At 45.1% G+C, this 25,666-nt stretch overlaps 1 long non-coding RNA gene across 1 annotated transcript in view; it reads left to right on the plus strand.

Moving 5' to 3' along the window:
• LOC127006022 (uncharacterized) overlaps window positions 1–25,666 on the plus strand; it is a 139,009-nt gene that overhangs the window by 52,167 nt on the left and 61,176 nt on the right. The window contains exon 2 of the long non-coding RNA XR_007759019.1: window positions 25,585–25,640. This is a non-coding gene — a long non-coding RNA (uncharacterized LOC127006022). The remainder of the gene's footprint in view (window positions 1–25,584; window positions 25,641–25,666) is intronic.

Raw genomic sequence — 25,666 nt, forward strand, 5'->3', positions numbered from 1 at the left:
CACACACACACACACACACACACACACACACACACACACACACACACACACACACACACACACACACACACACACACACACACACACACACACACACACACACACAGATAGATAGTTATATACATTGATAGACATTTATTTACGTTATACTCTCCAGCTATAGAGAACAAACAAACAAGAATACATAGAGGTTAATGATAATCTGAAGCGAAAACTGTGGCAACGCTGAACTATGGACACACACACACACACACACACACACACACACACACACGAGGGCTCCGTTTTCTCTCCCTCTCTTTCCTCGTCTGCTTATAAGGGAAGACACACTCGGTTCCTGAAAACACGTATGAGTAATTATCTTTTTGTCGACAATTCATCACCCTTAACTGCTCCCCTTCCTTTCTTTCACCCCACTCCCCCCTTCCCCTTCCTTCCTCATCCTTAATTCTCTTCCTCCCCCTGCTCCCCCACCCTATGGACTCCTTTACGCCCTGCCTCATTATCTCCTTCTACTCTCCCCCTTTCCGCCTCCTCCTCCTCCTCCTCCTTCTCCACTCTCTCCCTCTCTCTCTCTCTCTCTCACCTACTCCATCCACACACTCCGTCGCTTCCTCCTTTTGGTTCTCCTCCTACTCTTTTTTTTTTTTCTTCCACCCACTGATATCTTTTCTTCCTCCTTTTCCTCTTCTTCTTTCTCCTGCTTCTCCTCATCCTTCATTTTTCAACCATCCACTGATTCCGCTTCTTTCAGCCTTGTCTCTTCCTCCTCCTCCTCCTCCTCCTTCTCTCGTAATTAATATTCTCCTTTCTGTTGTTTTTATTTCATTTTTCTTAAGCGTTTGTCTCCAGTCTTTTGGTGTTGATTGATCTTCAATAATTTTGTCTATGGCTTATAGAACACACACACACACACACACACACACACAGATAGGCTTAATCTAGCCCATCATTAGCCTTGAGTGGATGAGTGACCAAGGAAAAAAATTAAGCCTGGCCTATGTTAGTGTCGCTTTGGCTCCTTCCATTCCTCCTCCTCCTCCTCCTCCTCCTCCTCTTCCTCCTCCTCCTCCTTGTCTTCTCCATTAGCACTTTTATTATCACTTTATTATTCATAGTATCGCTCATTGTTTTTTCTTTATTTTTTTTTTCTTCCTCGTATTGACTGTCTCCTCGTCGCGTGTTCTGGGCCGCGGCGGACATTGTTTTTCACTTGTGTTTTTTTTTTTCTCATGTATTTAGTAATTAGGGTATGATGAAGTTGTTGTGGTTAGTTGCTTTGGGTCTTTTGTGCTATAAATTTGTATCTGTTTTATTTAATTTGTACTGGGGAAGCATGTAGGTGATGTTTTTTTTTTTTTGTGTGTGTGTATGTTATTTCAAGAGTTTTGTTTACTATGTTTTTGGAAAAGTTAACCCCCAGTACGTCCTTGCTTTTTTTCATATATCAACAAAAAATTATATTGCTTGTGTTAATATTGAAAATTCGACTCTAATATGCTCAGTGTTTATCATCTTGAACTCCTTCCACTCAGTTATCTATATAAGTTTCATACTGAGAAAAAATGTATTGATACATTCATGAAAGTAAGCAGCGAAATATACCAACAGACACATCGAAAAAAACTACGCTTTAAGACTGGTGTTAATTAAAGCTTCTCTCTGTGTTCTTTTATTCCAAGTTTCTCTCTCTCTCTCTCTCTTCCCCTGTGCTCTGTGCTAACCTAAGCCTCTCCTTCGGTGTGTTTTGCTCTAACCTAAGCCTCTCACTGTGTTCTGTTATAATCTAAGCCTCTCCCTGTGTTCTGTGTATATCTAAACTTCTCCCTGTGCTCTGTTCTAATCTAATCCTCTCTCTGTGTTAACATAAACCTCTCCCCCTCTGTGTTCTGCGTTCCTTGTTGTCTGGCCGGCAGGAAGGTCACTCATAAATTAATTCTGATCAATGAGAAAATTACCAGCTGATTAACACACATATCGAAATGAATAAAGCACTGACGCTGACATATCCACATCATTTGCGCAATAATACAGACATATCGAAGCAGCGAATGACCCAATAATAATGACACATCGAAACACGTAATACCGAACGCGTTGGACATCGCATAAGTGTTCTGGATCGTCAAAAGTAACGCGTGAACATAGACAGATAAAGTTAAAGTTGGAAGCATACGGTATTAGCTAGGTGTTGTCTCGGTGATCATCTCCGTAACATTGCCCGTTGAGTATTATCGAAAACACTTGAAAATGGAAAAACTAAAGTACGACATAAACATAGAAACACGATAATAAGTGACAGATTACAGTACAGGGAAACAAAGTAACGCATAAACAGTACCATTTGGAACCTTTAATGGCATCGACTATAACGCAAAAACGAAGTCATAACGAAGCCATAGACGCGTAAAAAATAAGCGTTTGATAACTATCGTACAAGGAAACAATGTAACGCAAAAACAGGAACATTTCGAACCTATAACGGCATCGTCTATAACACAATAATACAGAGACATAACGGACATGCAGGCGCAGCGAAGTGGGGTGCGCGGCGGCGGCGGCGATGCGTTGCCGGGCATAACAATTACAGACAAACAGGCCCAGCAGCGTAATTACTAAAACGTGTTATTAAACCACCTTTAAATTACGTCATCAACATTAATTTCAACGTTTCATTAGCAACGAAACGAGAAAAAACGAGCTCCCAGACAAACCAATTACCGTGACACGAGACGCGGCGCGGGGTGGCGACGATCCGCTCCGTGCTTGTTATCGCCGCCCAGCCCCGGCCAGGTGAAAGACGCGGCGCCCATATTAAACAGGTTTACGGGAATATTGCCGTATTGCGTCTCCGTAAGGCTGGATTTTTGTTTATCTCTGCATCGTTATAAAAACAGTCGGAAGCTCTGTTTTTATTTTTTTGTATATATGGATCCAACAGCTTGTTGATCACGTACCCGGCCAGTCATCCCGCGGGACACACGCTCGGCTGCCCAAGAGAGGGAGGGAGGGGATGAAAAATGTGTGATGAGGTATGGCGGCCACAAGGGATGAAATGATGAGCCTGACCATGTAATTATGATCCCCATTGTCGCTTTCAGTATCGTCCGCGTCATCATCGCCGTCATCAACGGAGGGTGTTAGTCATTTAAGGAGAAACTTACAAAAGGAATCTATGTCATATCATCTCTCTCTCTCTCTCTCTCTCTCTCTCTCTCTCTCTCTCTCTCTCTCTCTCTCTCTCTCTCTCTCTCTCTCTCTCTCTCTCTCTCCTGCCTACGACTTGAACTCTTTCAAAAGGAGGGTATCAGGACACCTCCCGAAATTGACCTTTCTTTCGACCACCTCTTTTGATTCTTTTTTGGGGAGCAGCGAGTAGCGGGCTTTTTTTTTTTTTTTTTTGTGCCCTTGAGCTGTCTCCTTTGTTGTAAAATTATATATATATATATATATATATATATATATATATATATATATATATATATATATATATATATATATATATATATATATATATATATATATATATATATATATATATATATATATATATATATATATATATATATATATATATATATATATATATATATATATATATATATATATATATATATATATATATATATATATATATATATGAAGCACCGCAGCGTTTTTTATCGTCCTAATCAGCGTGTGTGTGTTGCGTATATTTAAGCTTCTTTTCTCGCCTGGGACTGAGTGGCGGCGTCAAGATTCTTAATGAACTTACGGCCATGAGTCTCTAGAGTCAATAACCGCTGATGCCGAGACACGCTGATCGTCTCTACCTTTCGTTTTGTTTGTTTTTTGTCACCATATTTTGTGAATCGACGTTTCTCTTTGCCACTTATTCATTTGTGTTTTACAATTATATGTTTTTCACTGGCGAAGTGTGTGGCGGTGAGTTTCATTTGGCGTGGCGTGCGCTGCCGCGGGAGGCGTGCGGTGGTGCCGAGGCGAGGCACCGCCGCCGCCGCCCACGGGAACAGGTGGACAATGGGAGGGTTTTTGCAGGAGGCCCGTTGCTCTCCTCCTCCCATTGAGCTGCCGCCATAAACTTGACGAAATCCGACCCAGAATGCTAATTAGGAGCGGCAGAAATATGTGTAAATAATGACGTGCACGTTAATCATGAAAAATATGACGGTAAGTACTCGGCCGCAGCGTGTCATTATCCCAGCTGACTTATTTAGTTAATATGCAAATCCGGATGGGCGGGGCAGCGTTGACGAGACCCGTAACAGGCAGCGCTCACCCCGCACCGCCGCTCGTCCGCACTGCTGCTCGTCTGCACTCGTCCCGTCTTTACGTCCCTCGAGAGGCGGATGGGAGGCTTATTCTATAGGAGGAAGGCGGAAAAATGTTGCGGCAGATTGATTAATACGCGGCGGTGCGGAGGAAATGATGGTTGAAGATTAAGGGCAGGTTTTGATGAAGGGACAGACAGGTATGGAGGCGGAGATGAAGAGAGAGAGAGAGAGAGAGAGAGAGAGAGAGAGAGAGAGAGAGAGAGAGAGAGAGAGAGAGAGAGAGAGAGAGAGAGAGAGAGAGAGAGAGAGAGAGAGAGAGAGAGAGAGAGAGAGAGAGGGGGGGGGGGATTATGCTAAAGATATTAAAAGAAAATCAAGTAAAATAAATCTGCATCTGAGTAATGGTTGAGATTTGAAAGATGATGTTAGTGAACCTAGAAAGGAAGTAGAGGCAATGAATGATTGGAAAGCGTAACATTATGAAACCAAGACGAAAACGGCTAAAATATTAACTGAAGGAAAGGCAAATTGAATATTGGAGGATTAGAGGAAGAGATTAGAGAAAGAAAAAAGGGTATCAGTGTGTAGGAAAGTGGAGATAGAGAGTTAGAGAGATAGATAAATCCAGTATACACCATAAGATCAGTAATTAAGTGAGGTGAAGGAAGGGATGACAGGTGTTGGCAGTTAAAATCACACCTGATCGTCGCCAGGTGAGAAAATAGGTAACTCAGTCTCTCCACGCCTCGCTGACGGTGACGTGGGACCAAGGCAGGAAGGAAAAAAAGACCAGAAGGAGACAGATAATAAGAATTGTTTGTGGCCGGAGAGATCATTCAAGCAGTAATAGTAAAAGAAGTCATTGTATTCTTTTCATTGTACTTTTTTATTACAGTTTTGCTTTAAGGAGGCAGGAACGGGTTGCTAGTGGCCAGCGAGATCATTCAGATGGTAACAGGTTGAGTAATGTTATGTTTTGTATTGTATTTATTATTTTTTTCATTTTTTTATTATAACTTTGCTTACGTATTGTTTTTTATTGTTTAGTTACCTGTTATATTTTATTTTTATTGCTTGCCATTTGTAAAAAGCCAAGTAGATCAGTCTGTGTTGCTTTGTAAGTGTTTATTTTTGTCTGTGTGTGTGTTGTTGTTGTTGTTGTTGTTGTTTTGGGGGGGCTGTATGTTTGTCTGTCTGCCTGTCTGTCTTCTGCTTGTTAATCCTTTGCTCCTCGCGGGAAACTTTCAACGCGATGTCTCTTGTAGTTTAGCAGAAGAGATTGACGCTGGGATAGTAAAACCTGTAGCCTGCATCTCCTCGTGTGATGTGGTGTATACAAGTTCCTGACACACACACACACACACACACACACACACACACACACACGCACAGACACACACTTCACCAGACACACACCTATCAAGGGCGCCAGACAGCCAGACCGATAGAAGATAATGTGTTCGTCTCCACTTCTGTCTGAGTTAATGTTTCTGGTTTCACGCGGACCCTGGAAATTTACAGTAAAAAGAATAGGATGATAGTGATAATCTCTTTGTTCGGGTTTGCTGTGTGTGGTGGAGAGTTTTAGAGAGCCGGAGATGCGCCGTGAAGTGTTGAATTGAATCTCACATCGTCCATTACCCAGTTTTTTTTAAATATTTGGATTTACAAAGGAGAAAATTAAATAAAGCAAAGGGGGAGTAAAATAAGTTTGCAGAAATAAAGGAAATGTATGGGAACAGAATAAAATAAGCAAATAAAAGTAAATGTATTGATAATTGTGATAAATAAATGAGTACAAAAAAACATATAAAAGGGAATAAAATGAAGAGAATAAAAAAAGAAAAAAAAAGAGGATAGCTTGCGTAGGTACAAATATCCAGGACTGGCTAACTTTTCATCCCACGTTATTTATCCTTCACTAGTCACCATAAAATAATGTAGTTTTTTTTTTCTCTCACACACACAACCCCAGCGACTATTATATCATCGCTTCAGTAAGTTCCTCTTCAGTACCTTCTAATTCACTTCCGTAGACTTTCTGGGAGCGTGGAACTGACCGAGGAAATCGACGAATTCACATCCTTTTCATTATTTTTCAACATTTTTTTCTTTCTCTTTTTTTATATTCTTTAACATTAACATCCTTTATACTATTAATCTCCTCTCATATATTCTACTTAACTCCCGTAGATTTAAGAGAGCCGTATCGTCCTCTATTTACCATTCTTTAACAGCTTTTTCTTTCTTTTTATTACTCTTTAACATTAACATCCATTATCTGTTACTCTCCTCCCATACATTCGACTTCACTTCGTAGACGCTGGGGAGCCGTGAACTAACTGAAGGAGTCGACGAATTAGCATCTTGTTTTCATAATTCTTTAACATAATTTTCTTTTTTCTTATTTTTTTTTAACATGAACATATATTATCCTGTTATTCTCTTCTCATATACTTAACTTTACTCCCGTGGACCTTAGCGGAGCCTTGAACTGACCGAGGGAATGGACGTGGGCGGCGGAGGAATTTTTAGATAACACGATGCAATTCCAAGCGGACGGACAATGACTACTATTAAACTGGAAGCGAGGATAAAAAAGGCTCATGTTAAATTAAGTCACTATAAGTAAAGAACGAACTGGCTACCACCTTACTCCTCCACCTTCGTCCCGCCTTCTTTCTTCCTCCACCTTCCTTCCTCCACCTAACTTCCTCCCTTCATCTTACTTCCTTCCTCCACCTAACTTCCTTCCTTCACCTTACTTCCTTCCTCCACCTTCCTTCCACCCTTCAACGAACTCGCCATCACCCAGCTCCTCAACCTTCCTGCCTTCATCTTTCCTTCTTCCACCTTCCTTCCTCAACGTTCTTTTCTCCACCTCTTTCCCTCCACATTCCCTCCTCCAACTTACTTCCTCCATCTCCCTTTCTCCACCTCCCTCCATCTGCCTTCCTCCCTCCCCCTTTCTTCCCTCCTCCCTTCACCTTCCTTTCTTCCTCCATCCCTCAACGCGCCCGCCATTCGCGCCTCAATTACTTCCTCCGAATTATTAAATTAATCACAATGGAAAGAGACCTCCGCGTGTACCCAGAGCGTGAGGGAGAAGGTTTCGCCTCGCCTCACCCGCCTCGCCTCGCTCCATTCTCGTCTCTCCCGCTGGTCTTCGTTTATGTCCCTCTTTCTCGCACGTCCTGGAGCGCGTGAACATTGAAATCTGTAACACCTCTTTTTTTTGGGGGGTAGGGGAGGGGGGTGTTCTCTTTCTCTATCTATCTATCTATCTATGTCTATCCATCTCGCTCTCTGAAGTTTATTGTTGTCGTTGTTTTTTCTTGTTCTTCTCGAGTTCGTTTTATCTCACTCTTCAGGATGTCTCACAACACTTGAATAATTAAATCTCAAACACATCTTTTCTCTCTCACTCTTTCTCTCCACACTCACGCGCACACACACACACACACACACACACACACACACACACACACACACACACGCACACACACACGGACCCTGCAGGCATTTTTTTTTTCTCCTCTCTCTCTTAAAATCAGTTACTTGTGTTCTCGGTTCAGATGCATTGTCAGGGGACCCAATATACCTGGTGTCTCTTAACCTGTTGCTTGATATCTGATGCTCGCTTCTATATATTCCTGTCACCTGATACTTTTTGTGCCTGATCCACGTTAGAATGAATTTGATACACTTCACCTGTTAGCTAATTCGCGTTGACTGTTACTTGATCCGTTACTTATTGCAGCTATCGTCACCTCCCACGTAAAGAAGGCACAAGAGGGCAAGGTTTATCTACTGGTTTTGTGTTTGCTTAGGTCGTTGGTGTGTGTGTTTTGTTTTGTTGTCTTGGCGTGGGTGATGGTGGTTGTAGTGTGTTTTGGTGGTATGGAGGTGCGCTGAAGGTGTGGTCGTGGTACTGTAGTGGAGTTGTAGTTGTTTTATTTTAGATTTGTGTAGTTTCTCCTCATCACCACCAACACCACTTTTTTTCAGCATCACCATCACCACCGCCACCACCACCACTCCCAATTTCATTATCACCACCACAAACATAACCACTGCCAACAATAACAATAACAACTACTACTACTACTACTACTACTACTACTACTACTACTACTACTACCAAAAACAACAACCTCAACAGCTACAGCTACCACCACCACCACAACAGCAACAACACCACACAACACACTAAAAAAAAAAAATAATAAGAAAAAATAAATAAATGATAAATAAAGAAAAAAGAAACACTTCCGCCAAACAACACTAACCAATAAAACACAACACACAACACAACAACCTTCCTTTCCATCCCTTCCTTCTTTATACATCACCTCCCTCCTCCCTCATCCATCCACCCCAAGCACAACACAATCCAGGTATATATTTTCCCCCGGCGATTTCTTCTCAGGTAGTTAATGAGGGCCGAGTGTGGGCGGGATGGGCGCCGGGGAGCAAATAATGGCTGAGGGGGCCGCCCACACCGCCCCGGCCGGCCATGGTGGTGGTGGGTGGGCGTAGTCGCCAAACCTCCGCCAGAACCTGATGCTTTTTTATGAATGGCGTCAGCTTGATTGTGCAGAGGGGTGCTGAGGAGGAGGAGGAGGAGGAGGAGTAAAAAAGGAGGAGGGGGAGAGGAAGGAGTAAAAGAGGAGAAGGAGGAGGGGTGAAAGAAGCGGTAGAGGAGTGATAGGGTAAGGAGGAGGAGGAGGAGAAGTAAAATAGGAGAAGGGAAGAGGAGAAAAAAGATGAGTAGTAGTAAACGAGGAGAAGGGAGAGACGGAGGAGGAGTGAGAGGGTGAAGAGGAAGAGGAGGAGGAGTTACTGAAAGAAGCTGAAGGAGTGGGCGAGTGAGTAACCGTTTGTATGAGTAATAGGCGGTGGAGGAGGAGGAGCAGCAGCAGAAGGGAGGAAGAGAAGGAGGAGGAGGACGAGAAGATGAAAAAAGAGGAGGAAACAAAAGAAGAAAAACGGAGGACGAGAAAGCGAATAATTAAGAGGAAAAGAAAAAGGGAGAAAACGTAAGTAAAAAGAGAAAAGAGAAATACCAAATGAAAATATAATTGTAGACAAAGACAAGATTGACGGAGAGGAGAATGAGGAAGGAGAGAAAGAAAAACATGAGTTAAAGTATTAAAGTTAAAATACCTTGGGGGAGAGTAGACAAAAAAAAAAATAAGATGAACCATGAACGACCAGGTGATAAGGGACTAATTATGGTGGAGGTGAACAGGTGGCCAAGGTAGGAGGAGGATGGGGCGACAGGTGATAGAGCACTAATTAAGGTATGATAGGGGTGAGAAGTGGAAGTAGAACAACGTGGAGAGGTTGAGGAAGAATGGGAAAGTGGATGATTCGTAGCAGTGTGGGTAATGGATGAATGCGGATGAGAAGTGATGGTTGAAGGTATATTATGGTGGCTTGTGGGTGGAACAGGGTGGAGGATAGTGGAAGTACAAGCAAGGTTTAAATAGTAAGGATGTGAAGACCTGAGAGTTTAAAAAAAATACAGATAAAAAGAAAGAGAAAAATGAAATAGAGAGGGAAAGACAACACAAGTAATAAGGGAGAAGAAGGGGGAGAGAGAGGTCTTACAAGGGAGGGATAGGGACAGAGGGAAGGATTATGAAGAAGAGGGGGTGGAGGTGATGTGAGATATGGAGGGAAAGGAAGGGAGAGTGAGAGAGAGAGAAGGTGATCGCGATAGAGTAAGAAGAAGATGGAGGGGAAGAGGAGAAAGGAAGAGTAGAAAAAATTTGGTCTTAGGAGAGATGAGAAAGAAGAAGGAACGGGTAGTGAGAGGGGAAGGAGGAAAGAGAGGGAGTAAGGATAGCGAGGAAGAAGAAAGAGAAAGAGAGGAGAGAATGGTCTTAAAAGAGAGAGGGGAGTAAGGTGACGGGTGGAGGAGGCAGAAGGGAAGAGAGAGAGAGAGAGAGAGTCAGGGAGGAGAGGAGAGAGAGAAGGAAGGGGGAAGGAGAAAGGAAGAGAGGAGTAAGGTGATGAGGGTAGGAGGAGGAAGGGTAGAGATAGTCAGCCAGGGAGGAGAGGAGAGAGAAGGGAGGAGGAGGAGGAGGGGAGCAGGGAGGAAAGACAGAGAGATGGCGAAGCAAGGAAAGACACACCGGAGGGCGAAGATTAGATTACATGTTCATTCTTTCTGGTTTTACTTGTCGGCGAAGTTAAACAGCGGGTGTCTGCCTCGTGTTTGTAGTCACTGGTGTGTTTTTCTTGGCTCCGCCCGGGCGAGGCGAGGCCGGGTGAGGGAGAAGCACCACCAGCAGCAGTAGGAGGAGTTTGCTCAATATAATATTTTCTCCTCCGTAAAATGCCTCATACCCACACGCACTCGCTGTTTGCGCTGCCGATCTGCAATGAGCGTAGAAAATGGGGGTTCGAGTGTTGAAAAAACGGGGTGTGAGTGTTGGCAGACAGACAGCCGGGACGGAAAATGGACCTGAAAGTAAACATTTCAATTAAGCGGCGTGAGAGGAGGACGAGGAAGCGGAGGAGGAGGAGGAGGAGAAGAAAGAAGGAGTAGGAGAAGCAGATGCAAGAACTAGAGCAGAGTAAAGAGGAGGAGGAGGAAGATGGAAAATAATATGCCGAAACTTGAGCAGCATAGCAAGAAAGGAAAGGAAAAATAAAAAAAAGTTAAGAGGGATGAGAAGAAAATGGAAGAGCAAGAACTTGAACAGGATAAAAAGGAGGAACAGGAGAAGGAGGAAGAAGGAAAATAAAATGCGGAAGCAGAAACGGAATAAAAAAGAAAAAGGGAAAGAAGGAAAAAGAAAAGGAACTGAATAAATGAGGAAAACCAGGAGCAGGAATTAAACCTGAACAAAGAGGAAGAGTAGGAAGGGAAATAAGAAGAGACAGAGAAGGAAAAGGAGAAGGAGGAGAAGTAAAAAAGAAAGAAGGAAAATAATCAGAAACAAGCAGAATAAAAAGAATGGAAAGGAGGAAGAGGGATGAGAAGGAGAAGCAAGGGCGGAAAGTAAAGCCGGACAAAGAGGAAGAGAAAGAAGGGAAGAAAGAAAAGACAGAGAAGGAGGAGGAGCAGACGTAAAAAAGGAAGAAGGAAAATAATCAGAAACAGAATAAAAATAATGGAAAGGAGGAAGAGGGATGAGGAGGAGAAGCAAGGGCGGGAAGTAAAGCCGGACAAAGAGGAAGAGAAGGAAGAAAAACCTAGGGACAGAGGAGGAGGAGGAGGAGGAGCAGGAGAGACAGACAGACAGAGAAGAAAAAAATACTGGAGTGACGGAAAGAAAACCAGATGGGGGAAGTATAATTTGGAGAGTCATCCAAGCGAATAGGGAGAAGACATTCCTCGACATTATTAGGCATAGTTATCCTCCTCCTGCTGCTTCTGTCTCCCTTCCTTCCGTCAGTCATTAGAGGCTGATCCTCCTATTCCCCCTTTTATCATTTTTTTCTGACTTCCTTTCTTCCGCTTTTATCTGTTTCCTCCCTCTTCCTTTCTTCCGTCATTCATAAGTGGTTATTCCTGTTTCTCATTCCTTCTTCTATGTATTAACTCGATTATTTTTTTTACCTTTTCTTCCTTCATACATTGTCAATCTATCCTTATGTCCTTCCCCATAATCATTACTCGCTTCTGTCTTCCTCTCTTCCGTCTTGCAGGAGCGGCTATTCCTCTTTCTCCTCCTCCTTTTATTTATTTTCGCTGTCTCCCTTTCTTCCGTCATTCATCAGCGGCCATTCCTTCTCCTCCTTCTTATTATCTCTTTTCTCTTGTCTTCCTTTCTTCCATCATCAGTTAAAGGCTATTCCTCTTTCTGGTTGTGGTGGTGGTATTGTTGCTGTTGGTATAGTGATAGAGATACTGGAGGTGGTGATAGACATAGTGGTTGGTGGTGGTGGTGGTGGTTGGTGGAGACGATGGTGGTGGTGGAGGTGACGGTGGTGGTGGTGGTGGAGGTATTGGTGATGGAGGTGGTGGTGGCGAAGGTCGGGTTTATGGCTGTACGTGGCTCCACCAGTGATGAGGAGGCTGCAGATCCACCACTCCACACACCAGGAGGAGGAGGAGGAGGAGGAGGAGGAGGAGAAAAAGAAGGAAGATAGAAAGAAAAAGAAAAAAAAGAAAGCAAAGAGAAGGACAAGGACAAGAAAAAGAAAAAAGAAGAACAAGAAGAAGAATATAAAAAAATGTAAGTAAAAAAAATAAATACGAAAAAAGAAGAGGAGGAAAAAGAATAAGAGGGAAAAGTAAAAAGTTGGTGATGAATGAGAAAAATAAGAAAAAGAAAGCAAGTAAAAAGACAATAAACAGAAGAGAGAGGATATGAAAGAGGAAAACGAGGAGGAGGAGGAGGAGGAGGAGGAGGAGGAGGAGGAGGAGGAGGTGAAATAAGAGAAGAGCGGGTATTGCAACATGATTCCATACACGTGTTTGGACTGATGTCTTAAGAGGAGCAGGTGTGTGTGTGTGTGTGTGTGTGTGTGTGTGTGTGTGTGTGTGTGTGTGTGTGTGTGTGTGTGTGTGTGTGTGTGTGTGTATCCGTGTGTGTGTGTGTGTGTGTGTGTGTGTGTGTGTGTGTGTGTGTGTGTGTGTGTGTGTGTGTGTGTGTGTGTGTGTGTGTGTGTTATCTAACTAAAATAATAGCTTTCTTGTTTATTTTCTTTTTTATCTCTGTTATTTTTCCTTTTTTTCTCCTCTCTTTACGATCTTTTCTTCAGTCTTTCATCTGTTTTCTCTATATTTTTCTTTTTTTCATTATTTCCTGTTTATTTTTTTCTGTCTTTCATATTCTTTTTTTCTCTTCCTCTATCTCTCTCTCTGTCTTTATTCTTCTTTTTAGGGTTTTAGTTTTGCAAGGGTTTCCGCGTTGTGAACGGAAGAAAACACTCACGACAGACCGACGTATAGCTCCTCTCTGGCCTAGAAAAACATTCGTAACATGAGCCCCAAACGTTTTATAATCCAGGTGTCAATCCTCTCTCGTGTGTGTGTGTGTGGGGGGGGGGGGGGGTTAAATGTGCTCATCATCAGCCTAGTTTCGAGTCTCATTACCCGAATATTGTCTCCGCTGCTCCAATTACGTGCATTATTTACAATCATCAAACAAATGGACTGTCGTTATGGGGGCGAGGGCAAGGACACGCCTCAGATGGGGTAAGGAAGGATCGAGGGAGGTAATGAGGGGAGACGGACGAAGGGGGAATGAAGAGGAAGAACAGAGGGAAGAAAAAAGGATGGATGGGTGGTTTAGAGAGAAGAGGGGCTGGATAGAGGGGTAGATGTAGAGAGAGAGAGAGAGAGAGAGAGAGAGAGAGAGAACATAAAGGAAACAATCATCGCTATAACCTCTACTTCACCTTTTCTACCTCACCTCCATCATCACCACCATCTCCACTCCCCAAACACCTTCACCACGACCACCACCAAAAACATCAGCAACAATAACAACAACATCAGCAACCTCACCATCACCACCTCCACTCCCTAAACACCATCACCACCATCGCCACCACAACCACCACCACCAACAACAACAACAACAATGACAACATCAACAACTCCACCATCACCACCTACACCATCACCACCAACATTACTACCACCACCACTACCAACAACAACAGCAATAACAACATCAACAACTCCACCACCACCACCACCACCAGGTAGGTCCACTAATGACAGTCATAGACGGTGTTATTAGTGGAAAGGACGAGACCATGAACCTCTCACACGCTCCTCGGGTCCTTACTCCTCCTCCTCCTCCTCCTCCTCCTCCTCCTTCTCTTCCTCCTCCTCTTCTTCCTCTTGCTTTATCTATCCACTGTCTTCGTTGTTTTCATTCTTCTTTGCTCAGTGTGTGAAATATTATTATCGATTCCGTAGAGTTATTTTTATAAGTTTTTTTATTATAATTCGTATGCATTAAATTTTACTGCCAATGCTTTTTTTCTTTTGTTTTTAAGTTTTCATTGTTGTGGCTGCTGTTATTGTTGTTGTTTTGTGTGTGTGTTGCTGTAGGTTGAAAACTACCATGGAAATCTGTCTTCTATTTCTTCTTTGTTGGTTGGAGAGAATGTGTAGTCACCGCCTTTCTTTTCTTTGTTTCGTTGTTTATTACTCTATGTATTACGCCGTGCCCTTGTCCCCTGAGCCTTCCCGTCCTCACATGATATATATTCGGCTTTCATGTCATACCTTTTTGTAGGCTGTCCTCCCAAATTAATTAATTATCCCATATCCTGTCGTACCTTGACCCTCCTCCTCCTCCTCCTTTTCCTACTCCTTCTCTTCCTCCTCCTCTTCATTCACCTTCCAACGTCCCCTTCTTCCTCTTCTTCCTCCGTCGTGGCCGCGGGGGGTGCATGTGCTGGGGTCGTCGTAGCTGTCAGGGCCGCTGGGACGTGGCCGTGGGGGCTCGCCGCTTCCTGGGGCCGCTCGCTGATAGCCTTAAGAGACGCTGTAAGGATGGCTTCTCGCGTTACCGAAGCTCGCGGTAAGTATGCTAATCTCTCGCCCAAGGCCGCGGCTAAACGAGGCGGCTTGTCCCTTCACCCTCCCGCACGCCTACAGTCCTCCGTCTCCTTAGCCTGCAACGTCCCTGCACCCCGCACAACACTCCCGCCCGCCCGCCCGCCCGTACAGCCCACCCGTAACTGCCCTATTGCCTCTATTGCACGTCCTCTGGCAAATGACGCTTTAGAGTTCGCCCATCCGTTCATCCCGCCTCGAGCCTTCGCCTGTCCCTTCCTTTATCGTGTCCCATAAGATAATCCAGCTAATCGTCACGCCCGTAGACCGTCCGACCACATCCCGCCCATTGCCTCGCCTCCTCCCTGCAGCCGTCCTCTAGCAAATGACGTCTTAGAGTGCACCCATCCATTCATCCCCGCCCACCCACGGCCCACCTAATGCCCCGCCTCGTCCCTATCTCTCACCCACCCCGCCTGCAGGTCACCATTTAGCCGGCCACGCCCCTGCCGCTCCGCCACCGACACGCGTAATAAGCCACCAACCTAACCATGCGTCCGTCTACCTGTCTGTCCCCCGGTTCGGCGAGTCAGTAACCAAGTAACCCAGATAAGCGCCGCGTGTCCCCTCGCCGCGACAACACTGCGCCGGGCCACGTGAGGGTGAGGCTACCGCGATGCTCATTATGCTCAAAGTGTTCGCGAGTCACCCAACGAGTCACTATGCCGGCCACCCTGACTCCCAACCTGCATAACTAACCAGTCACTCAGTCAACCACCCTCAACGCCCACTCTTACAGTTAACCAATCACCATGAAACCATCTAGACAGCCATACTCCTCCCTACTTATCTAGTTACCTGGCTACTCATTTTGCCAGTTATTTAACACCCTGGACCCCAACCTGTACAGTCAGCCAGTCACTCAGCCAGTCACTCATTTAACAAACCAGTCAGACCTGTAAGACTCTCACCTGCATAGACAGACGGTTAAACCTGCCAACCAGTCCCTACAGTCAGACCTGAGCAGCCGGTCGTAAAAAATCCAGTTTGTGAATCAGCCAAGCGTTCAGTTAGATCGTTTAGGAGGACAGTTGATCCTTTTGCAAGTCAGTCCTCCAACTACTCACTCCATCAACCACAAGGCCAGTTTGTCATGTAGCCATCCATTACTCAACCCATCCATCCAAGAGGAGAGTCAGCTGATCATCTCATCCTTCAGCCAGCCAGCCAACCAAAAACCACAACAGACGCCCATGCATCCAACTACGTCACCCATCTCTTAAAAATCTACCAATACATAATCCACCCAAATAGCCAGAAAACCAGCCAGCCAGACAACCAGCTAGAAAGTCACCCATCTTTGTAGTCAACCATAGCATAATCCAACAAACTAACCACCCCAAAGCAACTTAGCCATTCAACCAAGCCAACCAATTTATTTCAAGCCAATCAATACATCTCCAATTCATAGCAAGACAGTCACCCATCTTTGCAAACAACCAACTCATAATCAACCAAACTAACCACCCCAAAGCAACCTAGCCATACAACCAAGCCAACCAACCATATATCAAGTCCGTCAACGCATCTTCTTTTCATTTCTGCACTCAACCAACGCACAATCAACCAGTTTAACCACTCAACGAAAACTCAGCCAGTCAACTAGTCAACCAGCAATCCATCCAATCAACCTCCCATATCTCAAGCCCGTCAACGCATCTTCTTTCCATCCTTGTAGTCAACCAACGCATAATCAACCCATCTAACCACCCAACAAAAACTCAACCAGTCAACCAGTAAGGCAACCAGTCAGCCTCCCATATCTCAACCCCGTTAACGCATCTTCACATCATACAACCACTCCTCAGCCAGCGAGTCAGCCAGTCAGCTCGCCGCCTCACCTGCAGTCCCCTACAAGAGTGACGGTCCACGGCTCCTCCTAGCAACACGACCCTGACCGCTTCCCGACTAGACGCGTCTGGGCAAAGCGAGGTGAGGCAGCAGCAGGCGGGCGGCGCAGGGAGGGACAGGAAGAGGAGGACGGTACGTTGGCTGGCAGGCTGGCGGGTGGACGGAGAGGAGGAGGAAGGGAAGGGACAGAGGGATGAAGGGATAGAGGGAGTGTTCGTTCGCTGTTATTCTGCGTCTCTTTTTTTTTCTTTTCTTTTTTGCCCTCTCTTCGTTAGGACTTTGGGGATGGTTTTGCTGTTGCTGTATGTTAGTTACGTAATATATATGTTAAGGAAAGATAGTGATAGAAATAGATAGAAAAGTAGAAAAGAGAGGTATATAGATAGATAGATAGCCAGATAGATACAGATATAGAGATGCATAACAGACATACAGACAGATAGAAAGACAAACAGACATAAACAATCTTAGGCACACACACACACACACACACACACACACACACACACACATTTACGCAGAGAGAGAGAGAGAGAGAGAGAGAGAGAGAGAGAGAGAGCACCTAACAAGAACTGGCCTGTCTGGTTCCTCACTTTGTTTACATCTTCCCTTTCATTCCTTTGCTGCTACTCTTTAGTGTCTCATAATTTAGCTTCATCACCTCCAGCTTGCGTGTTTTTTTTGTTTTTTTTTACGCTTTTTTGTCTCGGCGTTTGTTTTTGTAGCGCTTGTCTGATTCACTCACTCTTCGTCGCTCGCAGGTGTGCAGGTGCGTGTGTGTGTGTGTGTGTGTGTGTGTGTGTGTGTGTGTGCGTGTGCGGTTACCTGATCAGTTCTTACTTACTATCAACCGTGTGTGTGTGTGTGTGTCTCTGTGTGTGTGTGTGTGTGTGTGTGTGTGTGTGTGTGTGCGTGTCTTGCGTGCACACCTACAAGTTTTTACCCCTGGTCGCCTTAACACTTGACATATTAAACACTCGTCGGAGTCTCATTTGAATACCCGCTTTGCAAATACAAGATCTTGAATAGGAAATTAACTGTGTAATATAGTTGGAGGTAAGTAAATACGGACTGCGCGAGAGGGTGAAGGAGACGTAAGAAGAAAAAAGATGTTTGGAGGAAGAAATGTTAGGAGAATATATTTATAGTACTTGTATAACGCCAGAGGAACATTTAAGTTACTGGTAAGACGATATTGTTGAAGAGTGTTTAGGTATATTGAAATGCGTGGAGAAAGACGTGTAAGATGCGGAGATTTTGAACTGCTAGGTTAGGTTAGGTTAGGTTAGGGAAAGTTAGGTTAGGTTAGGTTCTAGATCAGTTTCAGATAACCTTACAGAGTTAATATATAGTTAAGTTCATAAGACTTCACATAATTGGATAGTGTGTGTGTGTGTGTGTGTGTGTGTGTGTGTGTGTGTGTGTGTGTGTGTGTGTGCTGCATAAGGATCAGGATGTTAAGACCAGAAAGATTTCGAGAAGTGAGGATGATGAAAGCATATTAAATTTATTCAGGCTTTTTTTCTCTCGTTTCCTTGACCTCTCCTCCATCTCCTCTAGTTTCCTGTTCTTCTCTCCCTCCCTTCATCCTCTCCCCTTCCCCATATCTCTCTGTTTTCTCTTCTCTTCTCTTTTCGTCCCTTCTTTTCTCTTTTCGTCCCTTCTCTTCCCTTTCTTGCCCTTCCCTTCTCTTCTCTTCTCTTCTCTGGTCTCACCTTACCATTCCTTACCTTACCTCACCTTACCTTACCTTACCTTACCTTACTTTACATTATCTTCTCTTCTCTGCTCTCTCTCTCACCCTCTCCCTCCCTGCCTCCCTCCTTCCCTCTCTCCCTGCCATGCCCGTGTACCCTGGTCACGTCTTCTCCGGGATAAAGATGAGTGGGAAAGAAACAATTGGCTAGGACCTGGCGGGGAAGGTGAGGCATTGCCGGGGGCTCATACCCTTAGTGGGGCCGGGTAGCTGGGGCGAGGACGGGAGAAATGGGGTGCGGATGTGCTGGGATAGGTAAGATGGGAGCGAGTGAGAGAAAATGGATTGAGGTAAGGTACGGTAGGGTAGAGGAGGAGAGAGAGTAAAGTATGGTGAGGTTAGGATAGGTAGGTAGAGAGAGAGTGAGTTCTGAGGTAAGGTATGTTTGGGTAGGGATAGGTAGGTAGAGGGAAGAGTTAGTGACGTTCGTTAGGGTGTAGGATAGGTGGGGGAGTGTGAGAAAGGATTAAGGTAAGGTAAGGGTAAGATTTGCTAAGGTAGGAATAGGTAGGTAGGGAAAGGGTTAGTGGGTTGAGGTAAGGTTCGTCAGGATAGGGTGGGAGTGGATAGACTAGATGGTTTTAAGGTGGGTTGAAAGAATAGGGAAGATGGGAGTGAGGGGATGAGGTGAACATAGTGTGAGGGGCATATATAAATGGGCCGGGGTGGTATACCTTGAAATAGGATTAGGCTGGGTTGTAGAGGCGGGAGATGCAGTGTTGTGGGATGGTTGGGAGGGGATGCCTGAGATGATGGGGAACTGGGAACAAGGTTAAAGGGGTAAAGGGGATGATGTGAAAACTTTAAGGAGGAAGAGAAGATATGGACGGGTTTTGGTGCCTTGAAGTGGTCAGATGCAGGGCCGTATTGCAGGCGGAGTGGGTTGGGAATGGTTAGGAGGGATAGTTGTGTTGGGGAATCTGGGAACAAGGTTAGGGTGGCGGAATGTAAAAATAGTGTTGGATGGAGCACAGGATATGGGCAGGGTGGGAAGCCTTGAAATGGTCAGATGCAGGGCCGTAGGACAAGTGGAGGGAGGTGGAATGGGTGGGAGGGAGTGGTTGTGTCTCAAGTCCGGGGTAAAGCTAGGATGGTAGGTAAGATATGGAGCGATTAAATTGGGTGGTAGTGGTGTGGCATGTCTTGAAATGGTGTGATATGGATCTTACGGGAGGTAGAGTGGTGTGTGATTGGATGGGAGGGGATGGTTGTGTGGTGGTAATTGGACGTGGAATGGGGGTAGGGTGTAGGAGTGGGTGGAAAGGGAGGTGGAGTGAAATAGAAGTGGGGGGAAGGAGTATTTAGTGGAGTGTAAGCATGGTGGATATTGAATTCATGGGCTGTCTATCTTCTCGTGGCCAATGCAATCATAATACCTTACTCCCTTTCAGTATTTTATTCCCATTAGTTATGTATATTTTAGTTGATGTGTAATATATAGTTTTCATCTTTTCACCCCCTCCCCTTTTCTTCTTCCCCTAGTATATCAGTTATGGCAAAGCGTTTTATTTTTCTGTATTTTTTTTCACTCGTTTTGCCTCCTGTTGCCAAGGTTCATGATTCCTTTCCGAGTCAAGGAGATCAGAGGGCATGATGGACTTAAAGGAGGAGGAGAAAGAGGTGTTTTTGTGCCCGTTCTGTTGTGCTGCATCACTGCCTCGCCTTCCTCAGCCCCAGCGTAAGCGTGTCGCAAGGCAGGACTAAGCTATCAAAAAGTGAGGTTATGTAAAGCTGTCCATTTCGCGTTCCTCTCCCGCTGCGTGTCCGAAAAGGGTGGAAAGAGATAAGCTCGGATGTAAAAGTACGAGTTTCTCCCCTTGTTTTTTCCTTGTATGTATGTGTTTACGTGTGTGTGTGTGTGTGTGTGCTTGTCAATGTGTTGGGATGACGTAAGAGGGTGATGATGATGTTTTATTTTGGTTGATGTTTAAAAGGAGGGGTAGATGCGTTTTACTATGATTTGAGTGTGTTGGTTTTACGTTGAAACACACACACACACACTCACCTCCCCCCCACACACACATCTACCCCCACCCTCGCACACATACACATATGCCCCTACCCACCCACCCAACAACCCAATTCTTCCATCCCCCCTTCACATCTCCCTACCCCACACAAAACTCAATTACCTTTCCTTTCCCCTTAACATTTCAACTATACCTCACCCCTTCACACCCCTCACCCCCTCTAGTCACCCCTTACCATCACCCTAACTTTACCATGTCCAGTCCACTCACCAATACAATAAAAAGCTGGGTCGTCACTCCTTCATGATCTCTACAAAATCCCATTGAGTGATTCCCTCCCCTCGCCGTCTCAATCCCTCCCTTTACAAGTCTATCCATATCCCTCCCTTGCACCCAGTCTATCCGTCTCCCTCGCTTCTCTTCGCCTTTTTCTTGATATTCTGTAGTAGTTCACTCCATCAGAACCCCACTCGCACTTTTTTCCTCTCCAACGTTCCAGTTTTTCCCTCCCTCGCTTCCTTTTTCTTTATACTCCATCCTTCACTCTTTTTTCCGACGGTTTCTTCTTTTTGTGTCTCCCTCTCTCTTTCTCCCTCCTCGACACGATCCCCCGCCGAGCGACTGTCAGGTGTTGGGGCTAAAATCTGTATCTGGAGGCGGAGTGACGGCGCCGTAGGGAGACAGTGCGCTGGCTGGCCCCGTCTGGCTAGCTGCTGTACCGTACCCCTCGTCCGCTGTGGATGGGGGGAAGATGTAGAGGGGAGGTGCTAGGGGTGAGAAGGGAAGAAGTGGGGAGAGGTTGAGGGTGAGAGTGAGTACGTGAGTGAGCAAGTGAGTGTGTGGAGGGCGGTAAGGGTATAGGATGTGGAGTGTGGGTATCTGGATTAGGTGGTGGGGGTAGGAAGGTTGAGTGAGTAAGAGTGTGTGTGTGTGTGTGTGTGTCCTTGTACTTTTTGTAAATGCCAGATTAGACCCACACGGTTTTTGCGCCGCCGCCTCCTAACGGACTCCTCCCCTTAATTTGTTTTCACTCGTTTTTCCTCACTCACAATCAGGCGTCGGTGGGCGGGTGGCTTGTAGTACTTGCCGACATGCGGAGTGACGAAACGGCGACGGATCAAGGTTAGGAGATTAGTATGACCAGGTTTTGAGAGAGGAAATCAACGTACTGGTGCCTCGCCATTCAATCATTTTTTAGTACCTTCATAATCGTCGGTGGGTGGGTGGGTTGTGGTACTTGCCGGCGTAAATGGTGATGAAGCGCTGACGTATCAAGGCTTGGATATTACCAGAACCAGGTGTTAAGAGCGGAAATTAACACTCAGGTACTTGGCCATTCAATCATTTCTCATTACCTTGATAATCTTTGGTGGGTGGCTTGTGGTACTTGCCGGTGTACGTGGTAACGAAGCGCTGGCAGATCAAGGTTGGGAGATTAGTATGATCAGGTGTTAAGAGCGGAAATCAACACCCAGGTAAATCTTTTTCCAGCATTATCATTATACTTTTAGATTTATTCATGAAGCCTGTCATTATATTCTTTGAGCAACGGGATTTATTATGCTTTTTTTTCTTCTCTAAAAGAGGGAATCAACATCCAGGTGTACTCCGGCACTCAACTATTTTCCTGTACCTCAATAATAATCCTTTTCCTGCATCATCATTATACTTTTAGATATATTTATGATGCCGGTCATTATATTCTTTGAGCAACGGGATTCTTTTTTTTTTTTGCCTATTTTTTTTTCTCTTCGTTGATTTTCCCGTTCCTTCACGAGCGTCACAAACCTGCCAGGGAATGATTTACTATTTACCTTTTTCTATTCACTTTCTCCCGGCGCTGTTTGCGTGAGGACCGCCGAGGATCCGCCTTTTAAGGGCGAGGCTGACAGCGGCGGCAGCAGCGGGTGAGCCTCGAGACTTCCCGGATGCCGGCGCTCCGTAAGGCCGGCGGGCTGGATGGCTGACTGACTGACTGACTGGATGGATGGCTGACTGGCTGACTGACTGACTGGATGGATGGATGGATGGCTGACTAGCTGACTGACTGACTGATTGGATGGATGGCTGACTAGCTGACTGACTGACTGACTGACCGGCTGGCTAGCTTACTTTACTGGTTACCTGACTACCTGGATGAGTGGCTGACTGACTGACTGATTGGTTGACTTACTGACTGACTGGCTGTCTTGTTTGGCTGGCTAGCTGACTATCTGGATGGGTGGCTAGCTGGCTGACTGAATAGCTGATTGAGTGACTGACTGATAGACTAACTGAGGTATGAGTGGATTGGCAGTGACCGACTGGCATCCTGCTGAACTCACTGATTGACTGACTTGACTGGGTGGCAAGCTGAGGCAAGCTGACTGACTCATTGATTGACTGACTGGCATTGTGACAAACTGACCGGATGTTTAACTGACTGGCTGCACTCACCTTGGCCTATGGTAACTGGTGTGTGTGTGTGTGTGTGTGTGTGTGTAGGGGAGGGGTGTCTTAGTGACTGGCCTTGGGGGTGAGTTCGAAGGGGTGGGCGGGGGGGGCGGGAGGGCCAGTGAGCCGTGCCCCTGACCGCGGCCTCTTCCCCCTTGCTCTCTCCCCCTCTTCTCCCCTCCCCCTTCCTCCCCTCCGTCCGCTTTTTACCTTACAAGGCGTGGAGGTGTGCGAGGCCCCAGTCGTGAGTGAGGTTTTGCCGCGGCCCGTTCCTATGGATATGACTTTTTCTTTTTCCTTTCCTGCGCCTGTTTTTCTCCCTCCCTCTCTCTTTCGCGCGTGTACAGAGAGAATTGAAAGAGTGAGAGGGAGAAAAATAACTTGACAGTTTTAACTAATGTTGGTTCTGATTACGTATTTTTTGTTACTCTTGTATATTTCTTTAATACGCTGACTTTTTTGTACATGAATAAGTTTACAGTAAAAATATTAATGTTAAGAAGAAAAGAGAAAAAGAAGAAATCGAAGAAGGGAACAAAGAAGAAGAAGAAGAAGAAGAAGAAGAAGAAGAAGAAGAAAGAAAAGGAAAAAGACGAAAAAGAGGACGAAAAAGAAAAAAAGAAGAAAAAAAGAAGCACATTAACTCCTTCCGAAACCAAAAACCTAAAAAAAAAAAAATAATTCACCTACGCCGCGACTCAGACTGTTTGTTATCTATGTTTATGTTTAAGGCGAGTGACAGAAAGATATTCACATTTATGCAAATCACCATCGTGTGTGTGTGTGTGTGTGTCTGTGTGTCTGTGTGTGTCAGAGTGGCTGGGTTTATGCTGGGTGGACTATGAGAAGTGGAGGTGGAAGGTGTGTGTGTATGAGTGAGTGGGTAGGTTGGTATAGGAGGTGGAAGACGGTATCATTTTTGGGTCTTGTAACGGACATGAAGAAGTGAGGTGGAAGCGTGTGCGTGATTGAGGTAATGGTCGTGTATGTAGTGGTTGACTTATTTTTTCTACAGTAAAGGAAGCAGTTCAAGGGCAAAAACTAAATGGAAGCAAAACAGCCCGCTAATTACTGCTCCCAGAGAAAGAAGTATAGATGAGTGTCTGAAAGAGAGGTCAGTTTCTGGAGGAAGTGGAGAAGGACATGGGTGGGATGGGTGATAAAATGAGGAGAAACAAATAGGATATAACTGAGAGAGGGAGGGAGAAAGCACTGGATGAAGGATACTAAAAGGGAAATTAAGAGGAAGTGAGAACAGAGAAAGAATAGTTGAGTTGAAGGTGGAAAACTTAGAACAATGGACATGGAACAAGGAAAAGAACAGATAGAGGATGGAAGACAAGAGGATGTGGAGAAGGTAATATGAGAAGGGTGGAGGGTCAGGAGAAGACTTGCAGGTGTGGAGGGGAGAATAATGTGGAGGAAATGCAGGTGGAAGGAGATAAAGGGAGCTGATGTTCGTTTTAGTGGAGGAAGGGAAAGAGGAAGAGAAGAGAAAGAAAATAAAGCAAAGTTAGAGAAGAATAAGAAGGGAAGAAACACTTGGGCCTTTGAGACGGAAGGGAAGAAAAAAGAGGAGTAGGCGAAAGGGACAAAGCAAGAGGAGGAGGTGGAAGACGAAGGAAAAGAAAAAAAGAAAGGAGGAAGAAAAGGAAACAGGGAGAAGAATAAAAATGAAAGAGGAGGCAATATCTTAGACATTTAAAGAGGAAGGGAAGAAGGAGGAGAAGGAGGCGAAGGAAGAAGAAAAGAAAAAGAAAAAGAAGAAGCATTAAAAAGAAGAGTAAAAGGGGAGAAAATACATAGGCCTTTAAGGAGAAAGAAGAAAAGGGGAGGAGAAGGAGGAAGAAATAGAGAGGGGGGGTCTGAATAAGGTGTAGGAATGGAGGTACGTAAGATAGGAGGCAGTAAGGAAGGAAGGAAGGGAGAGAGGGAGGGAGAGAGACGGGGAGGATTACCAGGGCAGAAGGAGGGGCTGAGGGAGGGAGGGAGCAGCCTGTTAATGACTGCAATTACGGGTTTTTATTGCTTCCGTGTAGCCTCAGTTATGTTGGAATATACAGATTAGCGCCGCCATGCCCAACCCTACCTCGCTCCTTTGCAACACCACCACCACCACCACCACCACCACTACCATCTCTTCCACCATCACCACAGCCACTACCTCCACTACTACCTCTTCCATTACCTCTTCCACCACCATCGATAACAATACCAACAACACAGCCTCAACCACAACTACCACCACCAAGACTACCATAACTATATCCACCACCATCACCACCACTACTACCACTACCACCTCTACCACTACTATCTCTTCCATCATCACCACAGCCACTACCTCCACTACTACTTCTTCCACCCCCATCGATAACAATACCAACAACACAGCCTCAACCACATCTACCACCACCACCACCACTCCATAACTATATCCACCACCATCACCACCACTTGAAACACCATTACATGCACCAACCCCCATATCTATATCCACTACCACCATCTCTACCACCACCATTATAAAAATCACTATTACACTCACAACATCTACAACAACACCACAAACTAACAACACATTAAGAAGACAACTGCCGTAACGATACACGATGCAAAAACAACAACAAAAAAATAACTTGAAAAATAAACATAACTGGGTCTTATCAAATCAATATGTTATGAAGCAAAAAATGAATTGAGGTACAGCATAAACTTATTGATGTATTTTTTTTTTTTTTTATATATTTTAACTCTCCTCCGCAGTGATCCACCACCACCATCACCACCACCACCAAGAACATGAGGAGAGATCGGCCAATGTAAGTGTGACCTCTGTTTTTGTACT

The sequence above is a fragment of the Eriocheir sinensis genome, chromosome 31 (assembly GCF_024679095.1).
Source record: "Eriocheir sinensis breed Jianghai 21 chromosome 31, ASM2467909v1, whole genome shotgun sequence".
Classification (NCBI taxonomy): domain Eukaryota; kingdom Metazoa; phylum Arthropoda; class Malacostraca; order Decapoda; family Varunidae; genus Eriocheir; species Eriocheir sinensis.